General features: G+C 37.5%; 1 protein-coding gene across 1 annotated transcript in view; it reads left to right on the top strand.

Annotated features, from left to right (window-relative positions):
* The first annotated feature begins 557 nt into the window (after positions 1 to 557).
* The window catches only part of C6H2orf88 (chromosome 6 C2orf88 homolog), a 35,856-nt gene continuing 11,525 nt past the window's right edge, over positions 558 to 24,888 (top strand). The window contains exon 1 of the mRNA XM_036881999.2: positions 558 to 1,144. The gene's annotated coding sequence lies outside the window, so the exon portion shown is untranslated. The remainder of the gene's footprint in view (positions 1,145 to 24,888) is intronic.

The raw sequence follows: 24,888 nt of genomic DNA, 5'->3' as shown, positions 1-24,888 counted from the left end.
CATTTTAAATGTTTTAAGTATTCAAGGACTTTGCTCTGCATACTCATAGTGCAAGCCACTTAGGAAGGGCAGGCAGGGTCCCTGGTATAGCCCTGCAAATTGTAGGAGTTTGAAGTCAGAACGGAAATAGCTACGAAGTCTGGGCCCCAGCACCAGAACCCGTAACTGGGAAGGCATAGAAGTTGCTGTGAGTTCACCTGCAGGAGAACTGAGAGCACCTGTTTTCCCCAAGGCAGGCCTCAGAGACCCACCGCTGACCTGGGCAGAGCTTGGGGGACGTAGCAGTCCAAGTGCCTCAGATCAGGGGCCAGGGGCTCATGTTTTCCTGGAACTTTTGGTGTCTAATTCCTGCTGCCGGGGAGGCAGCTGTCTGCAGAGTGCATTGAGGGTGGGCGTGAGGGCGGTGGCCCGGACCGCTCAGTGTTTAGCCCAGCTCCGCCCCTGCCCCTTTCCGGAGCCTGCGGCCGTGACCCTGGCTTCCTCCGCCGCCATGTACTAGAGTGCGGCCCGCAGAGGGCGCGCCCGGGAGCCAAGCGCCCCCTCGGCTGCCACCTGCGGGGCCCGGCCCACGGGGTGCGGGGAGGGGCGGCCGCGGCGGGAGGAGGGGCCCGGAGTGCGGCCGAAGGACACCCCGTCCTCTGAATGCTGCCACCTGACTGAGCCCGACGCTGGCGAGAAGGCGGCGCCGCTGCCCTGGCAGCTGGGCTGCACTTTGCCCCGGCCCTGACCCCAGCCGCCGGGGCAGCGCCGGCTGCGCGAGCTTCGGGCCCGCCCTGGGCACCCGGCCCGCCCAGCGCCCGCCGCGCCCCGGCCCCCGCCGCTGTCCCGAGGTGCGACTGGCGCGCAGCTGGCCCGGCGACGTGCTGTGTAAGTGAGCAAACCGAGAGGTGGGGCGCCGGTGTGTGCCCGCCGGTCTCCGCTCGTCAGCCTTGCCCTTTTCAGTTTTCGACGGCAGAAACCTTCATGAAACCAGACCTTTCTCAGCCAGGTGCCCCGGATCGACCCTCACATCTGCACCTCCTAATTAGGAGCGCTAGCCTCCGCCCCTTCCACCTTGTTCTGAGCCCCACATGAAGGGTGTTGCATGAAGAGATGCTGTTTCACTCTCCTCCGTCCTACCTGAAGAGCAAATGAAGATTTTCAGGTAAAGGATTTGTTTATGAATATTTAATTTGCATGCCAAGCCGTCAGGCATGTGCTCGGAATGACATGATGGGCAAGTATTAGCTCTCGTGCTCTTCAGAGATGTGGGAAGATGAATCGAGGTGAATTATGCTGCAAATGGTAAATAAATCAGAGTAGCTGGGTAAGATCCTTCAGCCATTAGAGAAGGGATCTGAGAAGCAAAGCAGAACAATTGGAGTTGTTTCTCTAATGTTTCTGCCCCCACCTCATCTTTTCATTAACTAGTAAATGGTCTCATCAGAGACTCCATCTTTTTAGTGTCTGGTGTATGATATTTATTTTAGGAAAAGTTGTAGTTTAGGATTCAGAGGAATAAAGAATCTGCTTTTATTATGACAGTATAAATCACATAAAGATCAACAGTTGAATATACCTTTTTTTCTTTCAGATGAGGTTGGTTTCAGGTACTCTACTGTATATGACAGCTATCATACATGAATGGAATAACATTATTTAGGTATTTGGCTTGATATATTCAGCGAGTGATATGGAAAAACAATTCCTTGTTTTGCTATCAGAACTTATCAAAATTACTTACTAGGCTCACAATCGTACTTTAAAATCATGGACCAACCTCCAATCCATTTTAGTATCTCCTGTGTAGCACTCCTGGCCGGCCCTGTTTTGATGGAACGCTTCACGGATAGGGGGCTCACTGCGTTTTGAGTATCCCTCCTTTCTGTTATTGTTAGCAAGGCCTTGTTTACCCTAAACTGACAGCTATTTTCGTGGACCTGTTTTTTCATTAGTCCTACTTTTGCCAGTAGGTCTGCAGCTTGGGAAGTTACATGTAGAATCCTTCAGCAGAGATCTAAAACTTCCATCGGAAGAATCTCTGACCAAAAAATAGTTGAGAAAAGAAATCTAAAGTGGTACAGAGTAAAACTTTGTCTCCTGTACTTGACAGCCTTTCAGATCCCTGAGCCTCAACTTCCACATCTATAAAATGGGAATTATAATGTACTCTGTTGACACGTACGATTATTGTGAAGATTAAATGAAATGATGTTCGTAAAGAACTTAGTATAGTTGCCTAGAAGTCAGTCAGTGTTATCTTCACTGAACAGTAATTGCTTTTGTTTCCTTCCTTTCCAAATACCTATCTCTGTTAAAGATGCTTAGCCGCAATTGAATTCAATAATTCATTCTAATCTGAACAGTGCAGAGTTTAGTGAATTCCTATCTTCAAACAAAATTGTCTAATACTTAATTGGCTTTTGTAGTAAATACACCAAAGTTGACAAAAAAGCTCCCCCCGCCCCCCCCCACATGCTTTGCTGTTCAAGGCAGGTTTTATTCATTTTTAAATTATGTATTAAAAAATTTCTTGATTATAATCATTTTTTTGTCTTGTATTATTTTAAGCCCCTTTCCAGTTTCCACTTGGTTAAATATTTTTAAATCTTGATTGTGGCATTCATCATGTTAATTCTGCCTTCTGGTTTTGTGTGGCCTGCACATTTGGTGTTCGCTCACCAGACATCCAAGTCCATGATAACACATGGGACAAGTCCTTTTGTTATGGTGGCACTTCTAGATGCCTGTGGCACAGCAGAAGCAGTCCTGGACTTCTGGAGCCTGGCCCCGACACTTACTAGCTTTGTGACCTTGAGAATCTTCTTTCCCATACCAATAAAATGAGGTTAATAATATCTCCTTTCAGGGTACTTGTTAAAATTCAAAACAGTGTACTGAAAATCCAAGTTCAATACTGATTGGGACTCTAGCTGGCCCTCTGTAGATACTGCTGAGACAAATTAATGAATCCGCTGAACTCAGCATTGTCCTTATTTATCAAACTCTTCTAATGCCAGTTCAGTCTTCTTCATAAGGACATCATGAGGAAAATTTTAATCAAGTGCTCTGCTAAAAATAAAGATCTTGAGTATTCCCTAATCACAAAAGTAAATAATGATAGTTTAAAAATGATTGATACTTAGTGAACTGCTAGTTCCTAGAAATCCCCAATCTTTTGCCCTCTAAATATTCCATTTACTGATTAAATCTTGAACTTTGCCAGAGATAGGTATCAAACAAACTAACTAGTCTGTAATGCCTAGGAATTCTAATTCTTGTCTGCAGTTCTGAATTTTTAAAAATAAATTTTGGGGGAGAAAAGTCAGACTGTAGCTTCTTGAGACTGCCCTCTTCCTCCTCTGCAGTTTTTCCAAAGGTTGTCAGAATATTTCCATCCTTACATCTGTGGGTTCTCCCTGGAATATAATTCACCAGAATTTGAAGACATGAATTCTTCTGAAGTGACTTCCTCTGCTTGTACCTTGGTTTCCTCTGAATGCAGTTTCTTCTGTGTCCTTTCCAGTTTAAAGATCATTTGCTTCTAGATAGCAAAGCCCTACTGAGCAGTTCTGTTTTCTTTTTTTAGTTAATACACCACATGCCCTTGGATTTGGGAATTTTTTTAACTAGAGCCTGTTTTCCCTAGCAAGTGAATTATGAACAGCATGCAGCATGTCAGTGGTGGAGAAATACAACCAATCATGGCATTATAATGTTGAACGTTTGGGGACTAAGAATTAACTCTAGTCAGTATCTGATATGGGAGAAGCCTGAACTTTTAAGAATTAATTTATTCCTTATAAATTAAATTGTGAAATTAAGTATTGGGGAGGAAAAAATTTTCCTCTACCCTTCTAGGTTATTTGGCTGGTAAAATTATCTAAAACAGGTTATTTTTCAAATTTAATTATGTACACATGGGAGCCCTTAAGACTGAGACCCAAGGACAAGTTGGCAATTGAGGCTTATATGCCTTCCAGAGCTAAGGAATGGGATAGGGGCTTGGGGCTTCAAAGGGGAGGAGGATAATTCACAGGGTAATAAGAGCAGTTATTGGTAAGTAGATGTTTGCCCTGTTACACAGATAGCTCATTCAGATAAAAGTTATCTCTGGTAATAGCTCTGTCTCTCTGAGCTTGGCCCCCTAATTTCTTTTAAGTAGTTATGAGAGAAGTAAAAGCTTTTCTTTATCTGCTCAGTCTTGATTGCCTTCAGCTCAAAATAATCCATATGCCAAAGTGGCATATTTTGAGGTCATGTATTCTGTCCCTTCTCAGATGTTCACGAGGGGCTAAAGGTAGCATAAATACGTGAAGCTGGAGGGGTGCCAGACACAAGGGAGTAACAGAGGCTTGTGAACTGAAGAGTGAATGCCCAGCTTACAATTATTCTAATTCAGAACAGTTTAAATATTGCACTGGCCAAACAAAACACTGGCTCAAACACTACTGCAGGTTTGTGGTCTTTGCTTTGGAAATGCCATGAAAGAGATAGAAGAACTCTGCGTAGTTCACATTTTGTTCCCAACAGCTTAACACACTTTGAAGCACAAAGATATTTGATAAATAGTCAAACTTTAATTAGCTTTCATTAAGTGTTTCAACATGGAGAACTGTTCTGTGCAAAATAACAAAAGAAGAATTGACTACTGCCCTTGAGGAACATTTAATTTCATTTAGGGAGAGAGCATTTAGAAATTAAGTAGACTGGACATCAGTTCAGGAAGAGTATTAAGTAAGTAAGCCCTTACTCAGAATTTTGAGTGAGGGCTGGAGGAAGTCCAGGAAGTTTGCAGAGAGAAGATGGGGCTTTCCCGAGTCTGAGGACTGGGCAGACTTGGTTTCCGCAGGGAGAAAGGAAAGGGTGCTGGGCAGAGATACGGGGATGTGGTGTGTTTCAACCTAAGGAAAGTCTAGGAGGAGAAAATAAGCATGCATGTGTGTGGTAAGGATAATAACTTAATGAAAAAGGAAATTTCCTTGGATTATTGAGAAATTAAATCCCACAGGTAAAAAGAGGGCTTCCAAAAAATGTTTAAATGCATCCCTACTTCGACTTTAACCCCCTGCCCCCAACCTGAAATCACTCTGACGTACTGTACTATTAGTTACAGAGAATAGGAACACTAATAGACTCCTTAGGACTATGGTATATATATCATGAAAGAATTATCAACTTTATAGCAAAACTTTCTGAATTCTTGGTTTGTTTAACCTGGAGTCCAGGTGGATGTGGACACTGTTTCCCATGTCTCCACATAAGAATAATGGCTCTTCTAAATATTAAAAAAACATACACTATAGCTTGGAATTTAATTCAGTGCATAGCACTTAATACTGTTAATTTATTATTTATGCTTCCTACTTTTCTAAAATATTTGAAGTGGTCTCACTGCATAACATAAAGGCTGACTAAAATTCAGTTTGTAGGGAAGAAAAAAAACCCTCTTCCTTTACCCAGTTAGGTTCATTGGCTGGGCCTGCAAATCAAACTGAATAAATTGACAGGAAAAAATTAATTACCCACATACACATGGGAGTTCACGGAGAAAAGTGATTCAACAAAACAGTTTGAACTAGGGAGTTACATATAATATCTTAACAAAGGGTTATTAAGCGTGGAAAAAAAGTTGGACAAAGGAAAAGTGGTTTGGAGCTCCTGCTGTGAGGTAAGTTATGGGAAGAGGACTAGGAAATTTATGATAAATAAGGGTTATTATGCAGATGAGACTTGTCTGCCAAGTAGTTCTCTTCCTGATATGGGAGGGAAACACTTTACAAAGGGAAATGAATGCCCTGCTTCTGGACAGGCAGGACAGAGCTAATTTTGGGGTGGCAACCTCTGATCCCCTTCAAATTCCTTAAGGACACTTTAAGTAAATAAAATTTAGTGGTTCAGAAAAATGTCAGTTAAAATAACTTGATTAACTAAAATGACTAAGATTTGGGTATTTTGAACCAACTTTGAATTAGAAACTACTTATTAAAGTTCAGGCTTGAGTAAGGCAAAGTCTCTGTCCTCTGAATCTACAGGCTTTGAGAGAGACTGAGAGATACAGCATCTATCCCAGTGGAGTGGGATTTGCATGCATATTGTGGTGTAATTCCACAAGGATCTACATTCTTAGAATTTTTTTTTGAGTATGTGGCTTCCACCTTTGAGGAAGACTTTAATAATGGTATTGATGTGTTTCTGTTGGGGGTTGAGTTCGTTCTTAGTTCTTGTCCCCGCCGCAACAAAGAATAGAAGGGCAGGGACACAGTAGCAACGCAGAGCAAAAGTTTGATTTGAATCCTGCCCAAGGGAGGAATGGGCCAGAGTCAAGGTAGAGGCAGGTTTACTTGAATAAAGCAGAGAGGAAGAGGAAGCTCACTGAAGGGAACGTGCAAGCTCAAATCAGAGCTCTCAGTAGCCCCCTCCCCCTTATCTGCCGTGCGACAGAGAGAGTGAAGACTTGTGCTTAAAGTCTGGAAAACAGAATGAAATAGCAAAGTGACGACGACACCACTGGGTGAGCGTAGACAACACGTGGTCAGTTGAGCAGTGAGATCTTATAAAACTACTTCAGGAAAGGGGAGTGCAGACGACCTCAGAGAGGAGGCCACTTAAGGGCTTAGAAGTCTGTCTTTTAAGAATGGGATAAAGGTAGAGTTGGGGTGTGGGGCATAGGCTTGTCATGCGGTCTCATGATGTCTCTCTCCGGTGAGGGACAATATGTCATTATCCATAGTCAGTCCTCCAGATTATTCTGTAGGGTAAACTTCCTGTTCTTCTCTGAGATAGTGGCTACCCCCAAGCACTGGCAACATACTAGTTAAGACTGCTTGCCTTGCTTTAAGATAGGTTATTGGCTGCTTACCAAAGAATATGCCAGGAATTTAACTTTCCAATTCTCCTTTAAAATGGAAACTTAGCCTTAAATTCTGCCTGTTATTATGCTATTCACATCTCAGCATTTTTAGGAAAATTAATCATGATGCTTGTCTCAGGTCTCTACCCTATCTCACCTTGGCTAGAGCAAGTCTCCGGGTCAGCCCAGATTCAGAGCATGTGGAGTGAACTCACATTGCAAAGGACGTTAACTCTTTGAGTCCTTTCTGGCTCTCTGGCTTTATGATTAGCTCCCTGAGTTCCTCGTGGGCCCCACCCTCTTTTCATCCCTCTCGTCTTTCTGCCTGGCCTATCTTGTGGGTTGGACTGTCATGAAGGGGACTGGGAGACCCAAGGAGTCAGTTACCCAAGATAACCTACTCAAATGTCAGCTTTCCTTCTTTTTCAGTTTTTTTCTTCATTCCTCTCACTTCATGATCAGTTCAGTAATGGTCTTGTAATAATAGGAGAATAGCTGCTGTATTTCCATGGTGCGTTATGTTTTCCCGTACTGCTTGCTGTTCAATGAGGAATTTTGGGCAGGCATCATTAGCCTCAGTTTAGAGATGAGAGAACAGTCTCAAAGAAGCAAAGAAAAATGCCTTTGGCCACATAGCTAATTGAATTCCTCTAGCTTTATCTAGCCAAAAGCCATTTGAAGAACTATGTAGATTCATTGGTTTTTCTGACTTTTCTGAACTCTAAATGACACAAATTCGCTGTATATGAAGTATTTCTCTCCATAGGCCCAGTGAGGTTCAAGGAAAGCCCTGTGAGAAAGATTTTATGCATTGACTTTTGAATATAAAGTCATTTGTTTAGTGGAACCTTTTAAGTTTGGTATTTTATGATATCAAGGTATCATTTTTTTTTTTAAAGGAACTTGGTCAGGGTTTTGGATGAACTACCAGTCCACATTCAAAGAAATTAGAAGAAGCTTGACAAAAAACAGTTTTGTTTACCAAATCCTAAAATCTAAAACAACTTTTCCCTACTTCTTGTACAAAAAGCCTTAGAGTTAAATTAAAAAGCATACTTTACACTGCATATAGAAAACACTACCTCCAAAGTTGATACAGGCTAGTATGTAAGATTCAAGAATATTTAGGTAAATCACAGATGAAAAATATTTAGTTTAAGGAGATACTAGAGTTGCTTAGCTTTCTAATATTCTGATTTATTTATAAACTCTGATCTTTTGGACCTAGTGCCCTGCTGAGAATCTACCATTTTCCCTCCCAGACTCGTTCTTGGTTTTGATAATCAGAATCCTGCGTTAGTTTAACACTCTCATCTAACTCGGCATGATGGCTTCTTTTCTTAATTTAGATACTCTATAATTCTATTTTTAACCTATTAACTGAGTGCTACCACCTAGTCCTGATGTGGAACTGGTGCTGTTTCTTCATAAAATAAGTGAGTCTCATATTAGCATTAAGTCTGGGTTTGAAGCAGCTAAAATGCATTGCACCAAATTATCAGTTTTGTTTTTTTAAAAACATAGTTCTGATGATAAAAATAACTTGTATATTTCAAAAAAATGTGGGAAACAGAGAAAAGCATAAATAAAAAATTGCTCTGTATGGAAAGAGGTAATTTAAACTCTGTTGATGGTTTCCTGTATTGTATTCTATTTTTTAAAGCATATATATTTTAAAAATTGGAATCATACATGTAAATTATAGTTTTCTGCTTTTAAAAATTAAGTATCAATTCTGAAGACTTAGATGAATTTTCTGCAAACTTTTCTAGTGTATTTTAGGAGGCAGACTAATATTTTCAATATTATATATTTACAGGGCAGGTTTACAACAGTCTTGAAAATATTTTCAGTGGATGGAAATACTGTAGGAAATACTGGTTCAAATAACAAATATACAAGTACACAGTACATGTTTTTAAACAGTATCTGTGTTATTAAAAGCCTGAATTTTTATTTTGCTATGGGCAAACAAAACATTTGACTAGTAATCTAAAAAGTTAGCATATAAGCATTTCCTCATGTTACCAAGTATTGTTTAAGAAGTTATATTTATTGTTGTATTATGAACGTCCCTAAAACTTAGTTGCTTAAAATAACATTAATTTCACAGTTTCAGTGGATCAAGAATCTGGGTACAGCTTAGCTGAGTACCTCTGACTCAACGCTTTTCGCAATCAAGTTGTCAGTTGGAGCTGTGATCTTACAGGAAGGGACAATCCAGTTCCCTGCACACTGCTGTACAGAGATTTCCCTCAGCTCCTTACCTCATCCATGCACCTCTCCATAGGGTGCTCAGCACAAAGAAGTTGGGCTTCCATCAGAATGAGAGGAGTGCAAGACAGACTTCCTTTCTCTGAGACTTGATCTTGGAAGTGATATACCATGTGTAATGTACTTGCTCATTAGAAGTACTCCATTGTTAGAAGTGAGTCATTAGTGCTACACTTACCGGAAGGGATTAAACAAGGAATGGGAATTCAGGAGGCAGGGCCTTTTAGAGACTATCTACCATAGTTATTTAACAGTTCCATAATATTTCAGGATCTAGACATATGATAAATCTTTCTGTTGAACATTTAGGTTATTTACAGTACATGTTATAAAAAGGCTTTCATGAGTATTTTAATATATAAATTTTGTCTGCAACTCTGATCATTTCTTTAGGATAGATTTCTGAAAGTGGGCTATTTGAATCAGGGCTTTTAACATGAATTGTTATACAAAGGAACCAATTTACACTACTAACATCCATATTTGAGAGTGCTTGTTACACTCCATTCCCTTTAAGACAACTCTTTTGAAGAATGGGTTTGAACATATATTCTTCTATAATTAGGCAGTTTATTTGAATTAGCACATATCATGACATCTGAGAGGGAGGCACTGTGATAGAGCGGCAAGATCCCTGAAACTAGAATCAGAAAGTATGGGTTCCAGAATAGGCAGTGCGATTGGCATCTCACACGGTGTCATCAGGGCCATGTGCTTTCCCGGGCAGGGTGTTTAACTTGCTTAAACACAGTTATACACTATTGTATTTTATAAAATAAAAATGATTCCTTTATGTTGTATGAAATAATTAGAAGACAGGGAAAGGAGAAAGGGAAAAATGCATATAAGATATGATCAGTAGAAACACAGATCGACGGATAATTTATTCTGAAAAGCTCCAGGTACTTGGTTATTGTGTGTCAATTATGGCTGTACACATTCTCTTGCTCTCTGTGTAAGAGTATAGGAAGTTCTTTAAAATTTCTAAACTTAAATTATTTAGATCAATTAACATATATTGAAGGTCTTCATTTTATTAGGCATATATAGTAGTGAGATAACATAAAGATGAGTAACACCCATCTTCTTTCAGAAAGAGTTAAGTGGCATGACCATGGTCCTACCTCCAAGAGTGGGCAGTCTTGTAAACAAGGCAGAAATGGGAAAAGTACAGTGATGGAGATAAATATGTTCTGGAAACCCAAGAGAGTGATAGAAGAATATTAGGTAGTAAGATGGCCTTTACACAGGAAGTGTACTTGAGATGAAAACTTAAGAATGAGTAAATTTTTAAAGAGAAGTATGTGGGAAGTAATACTGGAGAGAAGGAAAATAATGATAAGCCCTTATAAAAGAGGAAGCATTTAAATATAAATGTGAGGTATGAGTTTATGGAATAAATGATCAGCTTAGCTTATAAGGATGACTGGATCATGATTTTCAAATTGCAATGAGTTGAGGACTGAGCATTCATTTTTTATTAGTTTTGGTTTCATGTTCTGTTTCAGGCTCAGATTCCTAGTTTCAGCTACAGATCGGATCTAAAGAACAGTTCAGTTGTAACAAACTAAAGACAATATTCTGACATTTCACAACAGTTGCTTAAGAAACTGGCTTCAGAATTTTATAGGCCTTAATTCATGCATCAAGTATAGTCGTATCATTTAGCTAGAACATGACATGACTAAGAAATGATACAGAATGAAAAATATACATGTTTTAAAATCTTAGTGGTGATCTAGATCTAGGTTTTCTTCAACTAGTTTTTTTTTTTTCCCCCAACTGGTTGGATGGAAGCAACTTGTCATTTTCTTGCAAAGATTTATATTATAGCACTAGAGGAATTACTGCCGGCTGAAATCCAGTATTCATAGTTATAAATAGGAGTGGTCAGGCAAAGCCAGATTGTATTTAGAGTAAAGCACAGAAGGTGCTGAGGGAAGTGCCTGTTTCTCTTCTCCACCTGGAGAAGCTGGTAAATGAGAAGCAGCATTGACACCTGACTTAGATTTATCATCTGTCCAATTGTTCAAAATCCTAAATGGCACATCATTAGATTATAATTATCTTCCTTAATTATAATATTGAAATACAGTAACTAAAACACTTAAAATAGTTAATAATTTGATGTTAGTAGCATTATGGGACAGTCTGAGAGCAAGAAGGAAAGGAAGTAACACCGAACACCTTTCATGCTCCAAGGCACTTGTAGATGTTTTACACAAAGAAGCACACTGAATTTTTATGATGATGCCTGAGGCAGATTTCTAATTTACAGATGAAGTCGTACCACACAGCTCTACTCAGGTTTAAAAGAATCTCAAACATTGTTCTTCTACGTAACGTTATTGTCTCTGCTCTCCACTGAGAAAATCTGGCCCCAAAGGTAACCTCAGAGTCACCCTGACACCAGCCTGCTGGTGCACAGCTGCACCCGGCGTGTGTTCTGTGGCTGGTCACGGAACTGACAATGCTGTTTCCAAAAGCCATGTAACAGGGATCCTCAGGGGACCTTCAGACTGACCAAAATCATACTATATTTTCTAGATTTTACTTTTGGAGAGAGTGTTAAGTTTAAATTGAGTTCATTTCTGTTTGCCAGTTTAACTGGTGTCATTTCATAGTATTATGAATGTATAGTCTAAGTCAGCAATTCTCAGTATTATGAGCACAGAGACCTCTGTTTAATGTCCAATTTTTATGGTCCCCCTACAAGAAGAAAATAAACTTGGTGCCCAATATTAGAGAATAGTTATAAATATGCTGTTATGAGTTGTTTTTTTTAAATGAATTCAGTTATTTTTTAATGAGTTGTCATTTTAATTACATCTACATTGAAATTTGAAAGATAGTATATATGTATGTATAAGACTTTTCTTAAAGAGTACAACATGTATTTTTAAACTGGTATATGGTTGGTAAACAATAATATGGATTTCAGGTGTACAACAGTGATTTGACAGTTATCTGCATTATAAAATACTCACTGTCAATGAGTACATTGTGGCTGTGAGTCTTTTTCTGTTTTCATTTATTTTGTTTTTAGATTCCACATATGTGAAATTATACAGTACTTTTCTTTCACTGTCTGACTTATTTCACGTAGCCTAATACCCTCTGGTTCATCCACGTTGTTGCAGATGGCAAGATTTCATTGTTTTTTTTATGGCTGAGTAATATTCCATTGTATATATTGTACCACATATTTTTAATCCATTTATCTACTGATTGACACTTAGTTTGCCTCCTTATCTTAGCTATTGTAAATATAATGCAGCAATAAACAGAGGAGTGCATATGTCTTTTCAAATCAGTGATTTTTATTTTCTTTGGGTATAATTTCCAATGGAATTACTGGGTCATGTGGTAGTACTTCTATTTTTAGTTTTTTGAGAAACCTCCATAGTGGCTGTACCAATTTACATTCCCACCAATAGCATATAAGGCTTCCCTTTTATCCATATCCTCCCAATCCTTATTATTTCTTGCCCTGTTGATACTAGCCATTCTGACTGGTATGGGTGATATCTCATTGTGGTTTTGATTTGCATTTCTCTGATGATTAGTGACTTGAGCATCTTTTCATATATCTGTTGGCCATCTGTAGGTCTTTGGGAAAAAAAAAATGTGATTTCAGGTCCTCTGCCCATTTCTTAATTGGGTTTCTTTTTTTGGTGTTGAGTTGTATGAGTTCTTTATGTTTTGGATATCAGCCCCTTATTGGATACATTATTTGCATATATATTCTTCCATACAGTGTGAGTTGCCTTTTCATTTTGCTGATGATTTCCTTTGCTGTGCAGGAGCTTTTTAGTTTGATGTAGTTTCAGTCTGTGTTGCTTTTGTTTCCCTTGCCTGGGAAGATGTATCCAGAAAAACAGTATTAATCTTGGTGTTCAAGAGTTTACTGCCTGTGTTATTCTAGTTTTATGTCTTATGCTTAGGTCTTTAATCCATTTTGAGTTATTTTTGTGTATGTTATAAGACAATGATTCAGTTTTATTCTTTTGCCTGTAGCTGTCCAGTTTTCCTAGCACCATTTATTGAAGAGACTGTCTTTTACCCATTGTACATTCTTGCCACCTTTGTCATATACTAATTGACCATATGTGGTCGGGTTTATTTCTGGGCTCTCTCTTCCACTGAACCATGCATTTATTCTTTAGCCAGTATGATACTGTTTTGATCACTGTAGCTTTCTAGTATAGATTGAAATCCAGGGGTGTGATATACCCCCAGCTTTGTTTTTCTTTCTCAAGATAGCTTTGGCTATTCAGGGTCTTTTGTAGTTCCATACAAATTTTAGGAGTGTTTACTCTAGTTCTGTGAAACATGACATTGGTATATTGATAGGGATTCCACTGAATTTATAGATTGCTTTCATCAGTATGGCCATTTTCACAATATTCTTCTTATCCATGAGCATAGAGTAACTTTCCATTTATTTGTATCTTCCCCAATTTCTTTCATCTTACAGTTTTCAGACTATAGGCCTTTCACCTCCTTGGTTATATTTATTCCCAGGTATTTTTTTTTTATGCAATTGTAAATGGTATTGCTTTCTTGGTTTCTTTCTGCTAGTTTACTCTTAGTATATAGAAATGCAACTAGATTTCTGTTTATTGCTTTTGTATCCTGTAACTTCCCTGGATTCATTTATTCTAATAGTTTTTGGTAGAGTCTAGGGTTTTTAAAAATGTCATCTGCAAACAGTGACAATTTTACTTCTTATCAGTTTGGATGCCTTTTACTTCTTGAATGTTTGCTGTGGTGGCTACGACTTCAAATACCATGTTGAATAAAGTGGTAAGAGTGGGCATCCTTGTCTCAGTTTTTATAAGAAAAGTGTTTAGCTTTTCAACATAGAATATAATGTTAGCTGTGGGTTTGTCATACATGGCCTTTATTATATTGAAGTATGCTCCCTTTATACCCACTCTGTTGAGGGTTTTTATGTTTGTTGAATTTTGTCAAATGTTTTTTCAGCATCTACTGAGATGATATGATTTTTCATCCTTCCTTTTGTTAATATTGTATATTACATTGAGTGATTTACAGATGTTCCTGGGTCAGTTTTGGAAGATTGTATGTTTCTAGGAATTTATCCATTTCTTCTAGGTTGCCCAATTTGTAGTTTTTCATAGAATTCTCATAGTCCTTTGAATTTCTGTGGTGCCAGTTGTAACTTTTTAAATTTCTGATTTTGTTCTCTTTTTTTCTTGAGTCTGGCTAAAGGTTTGTCAATTTTGTCTGTATTTTCAAAGAACCAGCTCTTAGTTTCATTGTTTTTTTTCCTACTGTTTTCTTAGTCTCTATATTATTTATTTCAGCTCTAACCTTTATTATGTCTCTCCTACTAACTTTGGTCTTTGTTTATTTATCTTTTTCTGGTTCATATAATTGTAGGTTAGATTGATTATTTGAGATTGTTCTTGTTTTTTGAGGTAGGCCTGTATCACTACGAATTTCCCTCTTAGAACTACTTTTGCCACATCCCACATATTTTTAACTGTGTTTCTGTATTCATTTGTTCAAAAAAAATTTTATTTCCTCTTTGATTCATTATTTAGTAGCATGTTGTTTAAACCTCCATGTTTGTATTTCCAATTTTTTTTGTAATTTTTAGTTTCATACTGTTGTGATCAGAAAAGATACTTGATATGATTTCAGTCTTCTTAAATTTATTGAAACTTCTTTTGCAACCTAAATGTGATCCATCCTGAAGAACATTCCATGTGCACTTAAGAAGAATGTGTTTTCTGCTGATCTTGGGTGGAATGTTTTGTATATAACTGCTAAGTCCATCTGATTTGATATGTTCATTTAACACCATTGTTTTCTTACTGATTTTCTGTCTGGGTGTTATATCCATTGATGTAAGTGGGGTGGTAAAGTCCTGCACTATTATTATATTACTGTCACTATCTTCCTTTAGGTCTGTATTTGCTTTATATATTTGGGTGCTCTTCTGTTGGATGCACAGATATTTACAGTTGTTATGTCCTCTTGTTGGACTGATACCTTTAGCATTCCCTTATCCCCTTGTCTTTTGTTACTTTCTTTGTTTTGATGTCTGTTTTGTCTAATATGAGTATTGCTTCTTCTGCTGTTTTTCACTTCTATTTGTGTGGACTTTTTCCATACCATCACTTTCATTCTATATGTGTCTTTAAGTCTGAAGTGAGTCTCTTGTAGGCAACACAGAGATGAGTCTTATTTCTTTAGCCATTTAGCCACCCCATTTCTTCTGATTGGAGCATTTGGTCCATTTACATTTAAAGAAATTTTTGATAGGTATGTACTCATTGCCATTTTGTTGATTTTTTTCTGATTGTAGATCTTCTATCTTCTCTTGCCCTCTTCCTTTGTGATTTGACGGCCTTAGTGTTATGCTTAGATTTCTTTCTTGATTTTTTGTGTATCATAATCTTGGTTTGTGGTTACCAGAAGGATCATATAACATATAACATCCTATATATATATATATAAAACAGTCTATATTAGGCTGACAGTCTCTTATGTTTGAGCTCATTCTAACAACACTATCTTTTATTTAGTATTATTCTCCCCTCCCTGTTTTATGTGTATGGTGCCATTTACATATTTTTATTTTGTGTATCCTTTGACTAATTATTGCCCATAATTGATTTTACCTCTATTGATTTGAACTTAATACTTGCTTTGTGATAGGTTTGCTACCTTTACTGTAGGATTGTTTTCACTCATGAAAGTTTTTTTTCCCTTTCAATTTAAAGAATTCCCTTTAACATACCTTGTTAGGCCAGTTTAGTGGTGATGAATTCTTTTAACCTTCATTTATCTGGAAAACTTTTTCTCTATCCATCAATTCTGAATTAAAATTTTGCTGGGTAGAGTATTCTAGGTTGTAGTTTTTTTTTCCCTTCAGCATTTTAAATATTTCATGCCAGTCCTGTAAGGTTTCTGCTGAAAAATCTGATACTTTATGAGGTTTCCCTTGTAGGTAACTGTCTACCTTGCCCATGCTGCTTTTAAGATTGTTAATTTATATTTAATCTTTGTCATTTTAATTACTATGTGTCTTGGTGTGGCCCTCTAGGGGCTCTCTGCACTTCCAAGACCTGAATATCTATTCTGTATTTCCTTCCCCAGGTTGGGGAAGTCTTCAGCTATTGTTTCTTCAAAGCAGCTTTATGCCCCTTTCTTCTCCTTCTGGGACCCCTATTATGCAAATGTTATTTTGCTTAGAGTTGTTGCAGAGATCTCTTAGCATCTTCTCATTTTTAGAAATTCTTTCTGTAGCTCAGCTTGGTTACTTTCTGCTACCCTGAATTCCAGGAAATTGTTAACCTGTTCTACATCCTCTAATCTACTATTCATTCCCTCTATTGTATTTTTACCTTCAGTTGTATTCTTCAGCCCTGACTGGTTCTTTTTTCTATCTTTTTGTTGAAGTCTTCCCTGAGTTTGTCTATTCTTTTCCCCAGTCCAGTCAGCATCTTTATGACCATTACTTTGAATTCTTTATCAGATTGCTTATCCCCATTTTACTAAGCATTTTTCCTGGCATTTTGTCTTGTTCTCTTGTTTGGAACATATTCCTCTGCCTCTTCATTTTGTCTAGTTCTCTTTTTTTATGTATTAGATAGATCTGCTGTCTCCTGGTCTTGAAAATAGTGGGTTTATGTAGTAGGCTTCCTGTGGTGCCCAGAAGTGCAAAATCCCCTGCTCAACAGGGGATTTTGTGAGCTGTGCATACCCTTCTTCTGTGGCTGAGCATGACCACTATTGGTGGGCCATGGTTACATTACCATAAGCTTGGCTGCCAATAAATGCTGATCTCCACTGCTTTGCTTTATTGTACAAGACCAGTGCAGCTTAATGATTGGGCTGCAGTGCTACTAGTGCACTGTGTGCAGGGCCCACACTTAGCCTGGATGCCAGCAGTGGCAGATATAAATATTGCTGGGCATGCTGGGTTGGACAAGTCTTCAGGAGAATGTTGGGGCAGAGCAAGTGGGGTAGAAGGACAGCTTCAGAATTGGCTCTTGCAAACATCTGGCCAGCTAGGCTGCAGAAGGATTGGAAGTGTGGCATCCACATTTCCAGAGAAAGGTCCCTCAGATCCCCACTCCTTTGGCACTTCTGAAAATTAGTAAATCTCCTTGCAAACTTGCTTCTATTTTGGGTCTCAGAGCAATCAACTCAGCAGGCCAGTCCTCCACAAGCACAGACTTGGCCTCCCAGCCTTCCAGCTCTTCCTGGTGCCTAGCTCCATTGATTTTCAAAGCACAATGCTAAGGGGCTTGTCTACCTGGAGCTGATCCCCAGGGCCAGGTGTGCCAGGTTCCTGGGTGTTTATCTCCTCTCTCCTGTTTCTTAACCCTCCTGCTTATGGGGTGGGATGGGGGAAGGGCTTGGATCTCAGACAACTGTGGCCCTTCTCAGTGTGTTCTTCTGTTTTTCATTAGGTGTAGAAGGTCTGTTTTACTAGTCTTTGGGTCATTTTCAGAGTTAGTTATAATAGATGCAGTTGCTTCATCAGTGTTGTACATGGGAGGAAATTATCACAGTGACCATCTATTCCACGATCTTCCTAGAATCGAAAACTACAACATGGTTTTTATTAGAGATTTATATTATATCAAGGCTAGGGCCCATTTTAAGCAATAGCTTGGGATACAAAACATTTAAGAAACCTATTCAAAGGCTTAGGATATGATGTAATGTAGAACAACAGTAATAACCATTTCTTTTAATGTAGTATTTAAGATAGACTTCCATGGATTTAGTGGCCTATTCAGAGCAGATTTTATTAAGTTACTATCTTCTTTTGCTACAGCTTTGTGTGTTTGGGCCCAACTTGTAGTGAAGTTATAGCTTTTTTTGTAACACCTTCCCTGGCATATCCTCCGGGAGCTTACTCAGCAGGCTTGATCTAATGACACTGTATCCAGGACAGAAGATCACAGATTCTGTAGAATGGGCTGCAGTAAATTGCATCTTTGTTTGAAGGACCTAACAGAAGACCCATTAGTTGCTAGACCCATTCCTAAGGGAAGTGCCAGGACTATGACTTGACATATTTTGTATTCTTAGTTGTATATTTTTGAGGCCTCAAAGTAACACTGAAAGAAACAAGGGCATTCTGTTCTTTACATGTGACTGATGTGTATGTACATGTGTCTGTGTGTTGGGATTTGGGGGGTGAGGGCAAGGGAGTAGTGGGAGGAGAGGCACCCTTGTAGTTTATTTTTGGCTGTCGGTGACATGAACAAATGGCCACTTCACCTATTAGGGCAAGAATAAAACAAATTGAGGACCTTCTATGGGCATCTATACAATAGCCTAAATAAGTTGTCATCTCATTTTCACTGTTTCTCTCTTTGATGTTATTTTGTTGAATTTTGAAAGCAATCATATTTGCAAGCACTTACGTTGGTTCTAAACACAAAGTAGAGACTCAGTAAAGATTGGCTAGATGATTAAAGGATGTTCTTACTGATAGCTCCTTATGGAGCTTAAGAAAATATGTAAAGTATAAAAGAAATTGATTTTCAGGATTTTTAAACATCTTGTATTTCTGTAATCAGCCAGTTAAAATGAGAAGAGAGTCAAAATATTTTTGTTGGTTAATAGCCAGCATTTAATGTATTATGCCTTCAACTTGATAGCTATAGTAACTTTCCAATCTTACAGATGAATAATATAGTCTAAGAATTAACTTGGACAGCTAATAACATGTACTGAACTAGGAAGCCAATCATATAATCTACTAAACTATTGATTTACATTAATAGGTAACACTGTTGAAACTTATTTCTTCATTATGAATCAACTAATATTAGGGGAGATAGAAATTATGCAAAGCTTATTCTTTAGTGCTGTACAGTGGTATAATTGCCTTTTAAGATGTCTATCAAGTGTTTGGATAGCTGCTACTCTGAAGAGTAGTAGCTTAAACTTTCAAGAATCACATATGCTAATTTCTAAGTAAATCTCAAGGGTCTTTGTGGGAGTGAAACCACAGAACTAAAATCTGAGTAACAATAATGTGGGGCAGTTTACCAATCCCCTATCAGGGCAATTGCATCATCTCTGAGCATATGATAAAGAATTCCATTAGACAGTTACTGGACCAGCTGATTACCTAATGAATATGTCATTTTATCCAGGATAGAACCTGAAGGCCAGAGCTAACAGCTAGTCCTAAGATAGTGGTCTCTTTGGAAACCTGAGAGGCTCTGGGCTGTAATGTCCCTACTGATGGAGACCCATTCAAGGACTGGGGCAATGAGCAGAGAGTAATGAGACCCTGGGAAGAATAGTAGTCTTCTATCTTGATAGAAGCACTATGATTAAACTAGTTGCAGGTTGACAGCATAAACAGTTTTTCTAGGTATTTTGAGGTCCTGTAGACAAGAAAGAGATGTGCTTAAACTAAAGAGAGTGTTGTAGGGGATGGAGTATTACTAATTGAGCTCCTTGGGTAAGCTTATATATCCCTCTCCCCAGCCCACCCGCCGTAGCTACAGGTTTAGGAACAATGTTGTTAAGGACAAATGACTCTCCCAGTACAATTTCCAAGTTGATTTCTCTTTATTGACATCATTCCAAATCAGAGCACTCTCCAAGTTACAAAACGAAGTGAGAAAAAAATAAAGCCCTTGAGCTTGCAATTGTGGGTAGAAAGCATCTTCTTCCTTTTCTTAGGTCCAGAAGAATGTGACTTCTGGCTTTGGGCTGATTTAGGCCAGTGTAAGAACAAAGGAAACAACATGCCTATCATAGGAGGCATACAGCACCGTGAGCTGGTCTGTGCTCTGGATCCCGCTCCATCACTTTAAGAGCTGGAATTTTAAACAAGATTTTAAAACTTGGTGTGTGCGACTGATTCAAGCAGGCAGCCCTTTTCAGGCAAAATATATCAGTTCCCTGGACTTATGTCTCCCAGAATGTTTTCAAAAATTTGTTCTGTGTGAAATACGCAGTTCCAAGGAAGTACAGTTTGATTAGTTTTGACAATGTGTACACCCATGTAATCAGCATTCCAATCAATATATAGAACATTTCCATCACCCAGAAAGTTCTTTCATGCCTCCTTCCAAGCAGTCCTTACCACCTCCCACCCAGAGAACCACTGTTATGATTTTCATTCATGGGGTTAGTGTTGTCCATTCTTGAAGTTCATATAAATATGATCAGTCTTTTGTATATGGCTCAACATATTTCTGAGATTCATCCATGTTGTTTCACCTATCAACAGTTTATTCTTTTTTATTGTCAGGTAGTCCATTTCGTGGATATTCTCAATTTGCTTATCCATTTGCCTATTGATGGACAAGTGGGTTTCTAGCTTTGGTTACTGTGAATAAAGCTGCTGTGGACATTGGTATTAGTATTTTTCTGCAGACATGTTTCCATTTTTTTAGATAAATACATGAAATAAAATAGCTTGTTCATGGGGTAAGTGAACAGTTAACTTTGTAAGAAGCTGCCAAACAGCTCCTTTTCCCACTCCTACCAGCAATATATGCATTCTGCATTCTTACCAACACTAGACATTATTGGGCTTTTTAATTTTTAATTTATAGTAAAATTGACTTGATTTTGGTGAATAGTTCTATGAGTTTTAATTTATGTATAGATTCATATAGCCACCACCACAATCAGGATACAGAACAGTTATATCACCCCAAAATTTCCCTGCTACGAAGTTGCAGTCTCCTCCTCCCTCTAACCCCTGATAACTACATCTGTTGTCTGTCCATATAGTTTTGCCTTTTCCAGAATGTCATATGAATAGAATCATGTAGTATGTAACCATTTGAGACTAGTGTCTTTTAATCAGCATAATAATGCCTCTAAGAATCATCCATGATGGTATCAAAATCTTTGTTTTCAACTTTTAACAATTATAAACAAAGCTATTACAAATATCTATGTGAAAGGCTTCTATGTGAACAAACTTCATTTCTGTAAGGTAATACCAAGGACTGGGGTCACTGTTCTATGGCAGATGGACTTTCCAACTTTATAAGAAGCTGCTAAACTGTTTTCCAGATTGGTTGTGGCATTTTGCATTCCTGCTATCAAGATATGAAAGTTTTGGTTGCTCTGCACTTACCATCAGTGGTTTTGTAAAGTTTTACCCATTCTTGTAGGTGTGTAGGTGTATTATACCATAGTTTTAATTTGCATTTTTCTAATGGCTAGTAATGTTGAGCATCTTTTCATGTACTTATAATACATAGTCTTGGGTGAAAAGTCTGTATACATCTTTTGTTCATTTAAAAAATTGTTTTGATAGTTATCTACTCTAGATTGAGTCATTTTGGTGGATAAATCGCTTGCAAATATTTTCTCCTCATCTGGGGCTAATCTCACTTCTTTAACTATGTTCTTCTCAGAGTAGAAGTTCTCAATTCTGATTTAGTCCAACTAATAAATTTTTTTAATAGTTCATGCTTTGGTGTCATACCTAAGAACTCATTACCTAACCTGAGACCATTTACATATTCTTTGTCACCCTGTTAAAATCTTACAGCTACATTTTACATTTAGATCTCTGATGTCTTTTAAGTTAATTCTTATACAAAGGGTAAAATAAAGGTCCATTATTTGGGAGGTGGGTAGGCAGAATATGGATGTCCAGTTCCAATCCCATTTTTGGAAAGACTATCCTTATCCTTTTTGCGCTGAATTATTTTTGCAAAGTTGCCGAAAATCAGTTGACCATATTTTGGCAGGTCTATTTCTGGACTCTTTCATTCCATAGATTTGTGTGTGTCCAGCCTCCCACCACTATGGCACTGTTCAGATTACTGTACTTCTATAATCATTCTTAAAATTGGATAATGTGAGTCCTTCAACTTTGTTCTTTCTCAAAATTGTTTTGGCTATTCTAGTTTCTTTGCATTTTTATATACAATTTAGAATCAGAATGTCTTTAAAACAAATACTGCTGGGATTTTGATCAGACATTTAGAATCAGTTTGTCAATGTCTACAGAAAAAAAAATCACCTGGAATTGTACTGATTTTATCAATTTGGGAAAAGTCAACATCTTAATGTTGTCCTTGAGATCATAAACACTATTTACATTGCTTACTTTTTCTCAGTAACAATTTGTATTATTCATGATTACATATACAATGTATATTTCCTTTCATATATTTTATTAAATTTATCCCATGTTCATATTTTTCATGGAAATGGTATTAATTTCATCTTCCAATTACCAAGTATACAGAAATAGTTGATTTTTGTATACCAATTTTTTTAAATCTTGAGACCTTGCTAAAATTACATGTAAAGTTTTTTATATGTAATCCTTCAGATGTTCTACATAAGCAGTCACTTCATCTAAAGATAGTTTTCTTTTCCTTTCTGACAGTCTTTATGCTCTTCTCTCCCTCCAGGATAATATTAAATAGAAATAGTAAGGATGAACATTGCTGTTCAGTCTTTCACCACTACATTTAATATTAGTTTGAGAAAGCCAAACTATTGCTAGCTTTCTGAGAATTTTTACCACAAATGATCATTTAATCAAATATGGGTTTTTTTGTATCTTTGAGATTCTATGGTTTTTCTTTATGTTTATAGTGAATTATTTTTGTTGAATTTTGAATGTTGTATTGCATTTCTTAGAATTCCTGGCATACATCTCACTTGGTTATTATGTATTAGCCATTTGATGTATGATGGATTCAATTTTCCATTTTAAAAAATGGTATCTGGGTCTGCGTTCATGAAAGATACCAGTTCTTTTTTGTCTTTGTCTAATCATCTAGAATGAATTTGAAAGTGTCTTCTTTTCCTTTATTTTCTGAAGTGTTTGGGTAAAATTGGTATTATTTCTTCCTGAAGTGTTTGAAAGACTCTAAAGCTCTAATAGCCATTTGGGCCTGAAGGTTTCTTCCTAGAAAGGGTTAAGTTAGAAACCCAATTTCTTTAATTGATATAGGGTGATCAGACTTCATTTTCTCTTGCGCCTGTTTTGGTAACTTTAGTAATGCCCCTTTTCTCACACGCATTTTGGTAATGTGTGTCCTGTCATTTTTCTTGATCAGATTAGATACTTCTTTTAACGAACCAGCATTGGTTCTATTGATTTTCCTCTATTGTTTCCTGTTTTTGCTTCATTGATTTCTGCTCTTACCTGTATTACTTTCTTCCACTCTGGGTTTGATTTACTTTTCTTTTTCTAGCTTCCTAAGGAGAAAGCTTAGATCACTGATTTAATGTTTCTTCTCTTCTATCAGTTTTTCTCTAAGCTTTAATAATACATTTCAAAAATTTTGCTATGTCACGGTTTCTATATTAATTTTCTTATTATTTCTTCTTTGCATCTTGGATAATTTGGAAATGTGACATTTAGTTTCCAAGTATTTGTGGTATTTCTGTATATTGTACTCTAATTTATTTCTAATTTAATGGTTGGAAAATACACTTTAATATGTCAAGCTTTTAAAATCAGTCCATCGTGTAGTTTATCTTGGGGAATGTTCTATATGCACTTTATAAGAATATATATCCACAGTTGTAGGCTACAGTCTTCTATAAATGTCAATTAAGTTGAATCATATTTTTTCCTTTGATATGTTATCAGTTACTGAGAGAATGTTTATTTCTCCCTTTAGTTCCATCACTTCTTCCATCACGTATTTGGAAGCTCTCTTATTACATAGACATTTATGATTGCCATGTCTTCCTCATTGGCATTTAAAATGTCCCTCTATTTCTGGTAACATCTCTTGAATGTAGTTTTCAGGTCTTGAATGTAGTTTTCAGTTCACAGCAAAACTGAACGGGTAGTAAAGAACCCCTCCACTGCCCCATCAACATCCCACTTCACAGTGGTACATGTGTTACGATCAGTGAACTCTATGACTGCATACCATGATCACTCAAAGCCCAAAGTTTACATTAGGGTCCACTGTGGGTGTTATATATTCTGTGGGCTTTGGCAAATACATAATGGCATGTATTGCCATTATAGCACAGAGTAGTTCATTGCCTGAAAAATGCTCCACCTATTCAACCCTTCTTTGTCTCTAACCCTCAACAACCACTGGGATTTTTACTGTCCCTTAGATTTATCTTTTCCGATATGTCATATATTTGGAAAGATTGGTTTCTTTAATTCAGCAATCTGTACTTAAGGTTCCTCCTTTTCCTTTCGTTTTTGGCAGCACATTTGTTTGTAGCACTGAATAATGTTCCATTGTCTGGGTGTATTATTGTTAATCCATTCACCTAGTGAAAGACATTGTGGTTGCTTGCAAGTGTTGGCAATTATAAATAAAACTGCTACAGGCACCCATATATGGACCTAATTTTTTAAATCATTTGGATAAATACTAAGGAGTGAGACTGCAGGTTCACACAGGAATTTTATATTTACCCACCAGCAATGAATGAGTTTGTTGATCCACATCCTTATTAGCATTTATTGTTTTGTTTTACGTTTTTGCCATTCTGTTGTAGTCATCTCAATGTTTTAATTTGCAATTCCCTAATGATACATGATAAACATTTTTTCATATGCTTGACATCTACATGATTTCTTCAATGAAGTGTCTTCAGATCTGTTGCCCATTTTTTTAACCAGGTTTTCTTATTGTTAAGTTTTAAGAGTTCTTTGTATATTTTGTGTAACAACCCTTTAGCAGACACACTTTTGCAAATATTTTCTCCCAGTCTGTGCCTTGTCTTACACAGAGCAGCATTTTTAAATTCTTAAGTCCATTTTACTATTTCTTTCATGGAGTTGTATATAAAAGGTCATTGCCCAACTC

This window comes from Manis pentadactyla, chromosome 6 (assembly GCF_030020395.1).
Source record: "Manis pentadactyla isolate mManPen7 chromosome 6, mManPen7.hap1, whole genome shotgun sequence".
Classification (NCBI taxonomy): domain Eukaryota; kingdom Metazoa; phylum Chordata; class Mammalia; order Pholidota; family Manidae; genus Manis; species Manis pentadactyla.
This window is presented reverse-complemented; position numbering and strand designations above follow the sequence as displayed.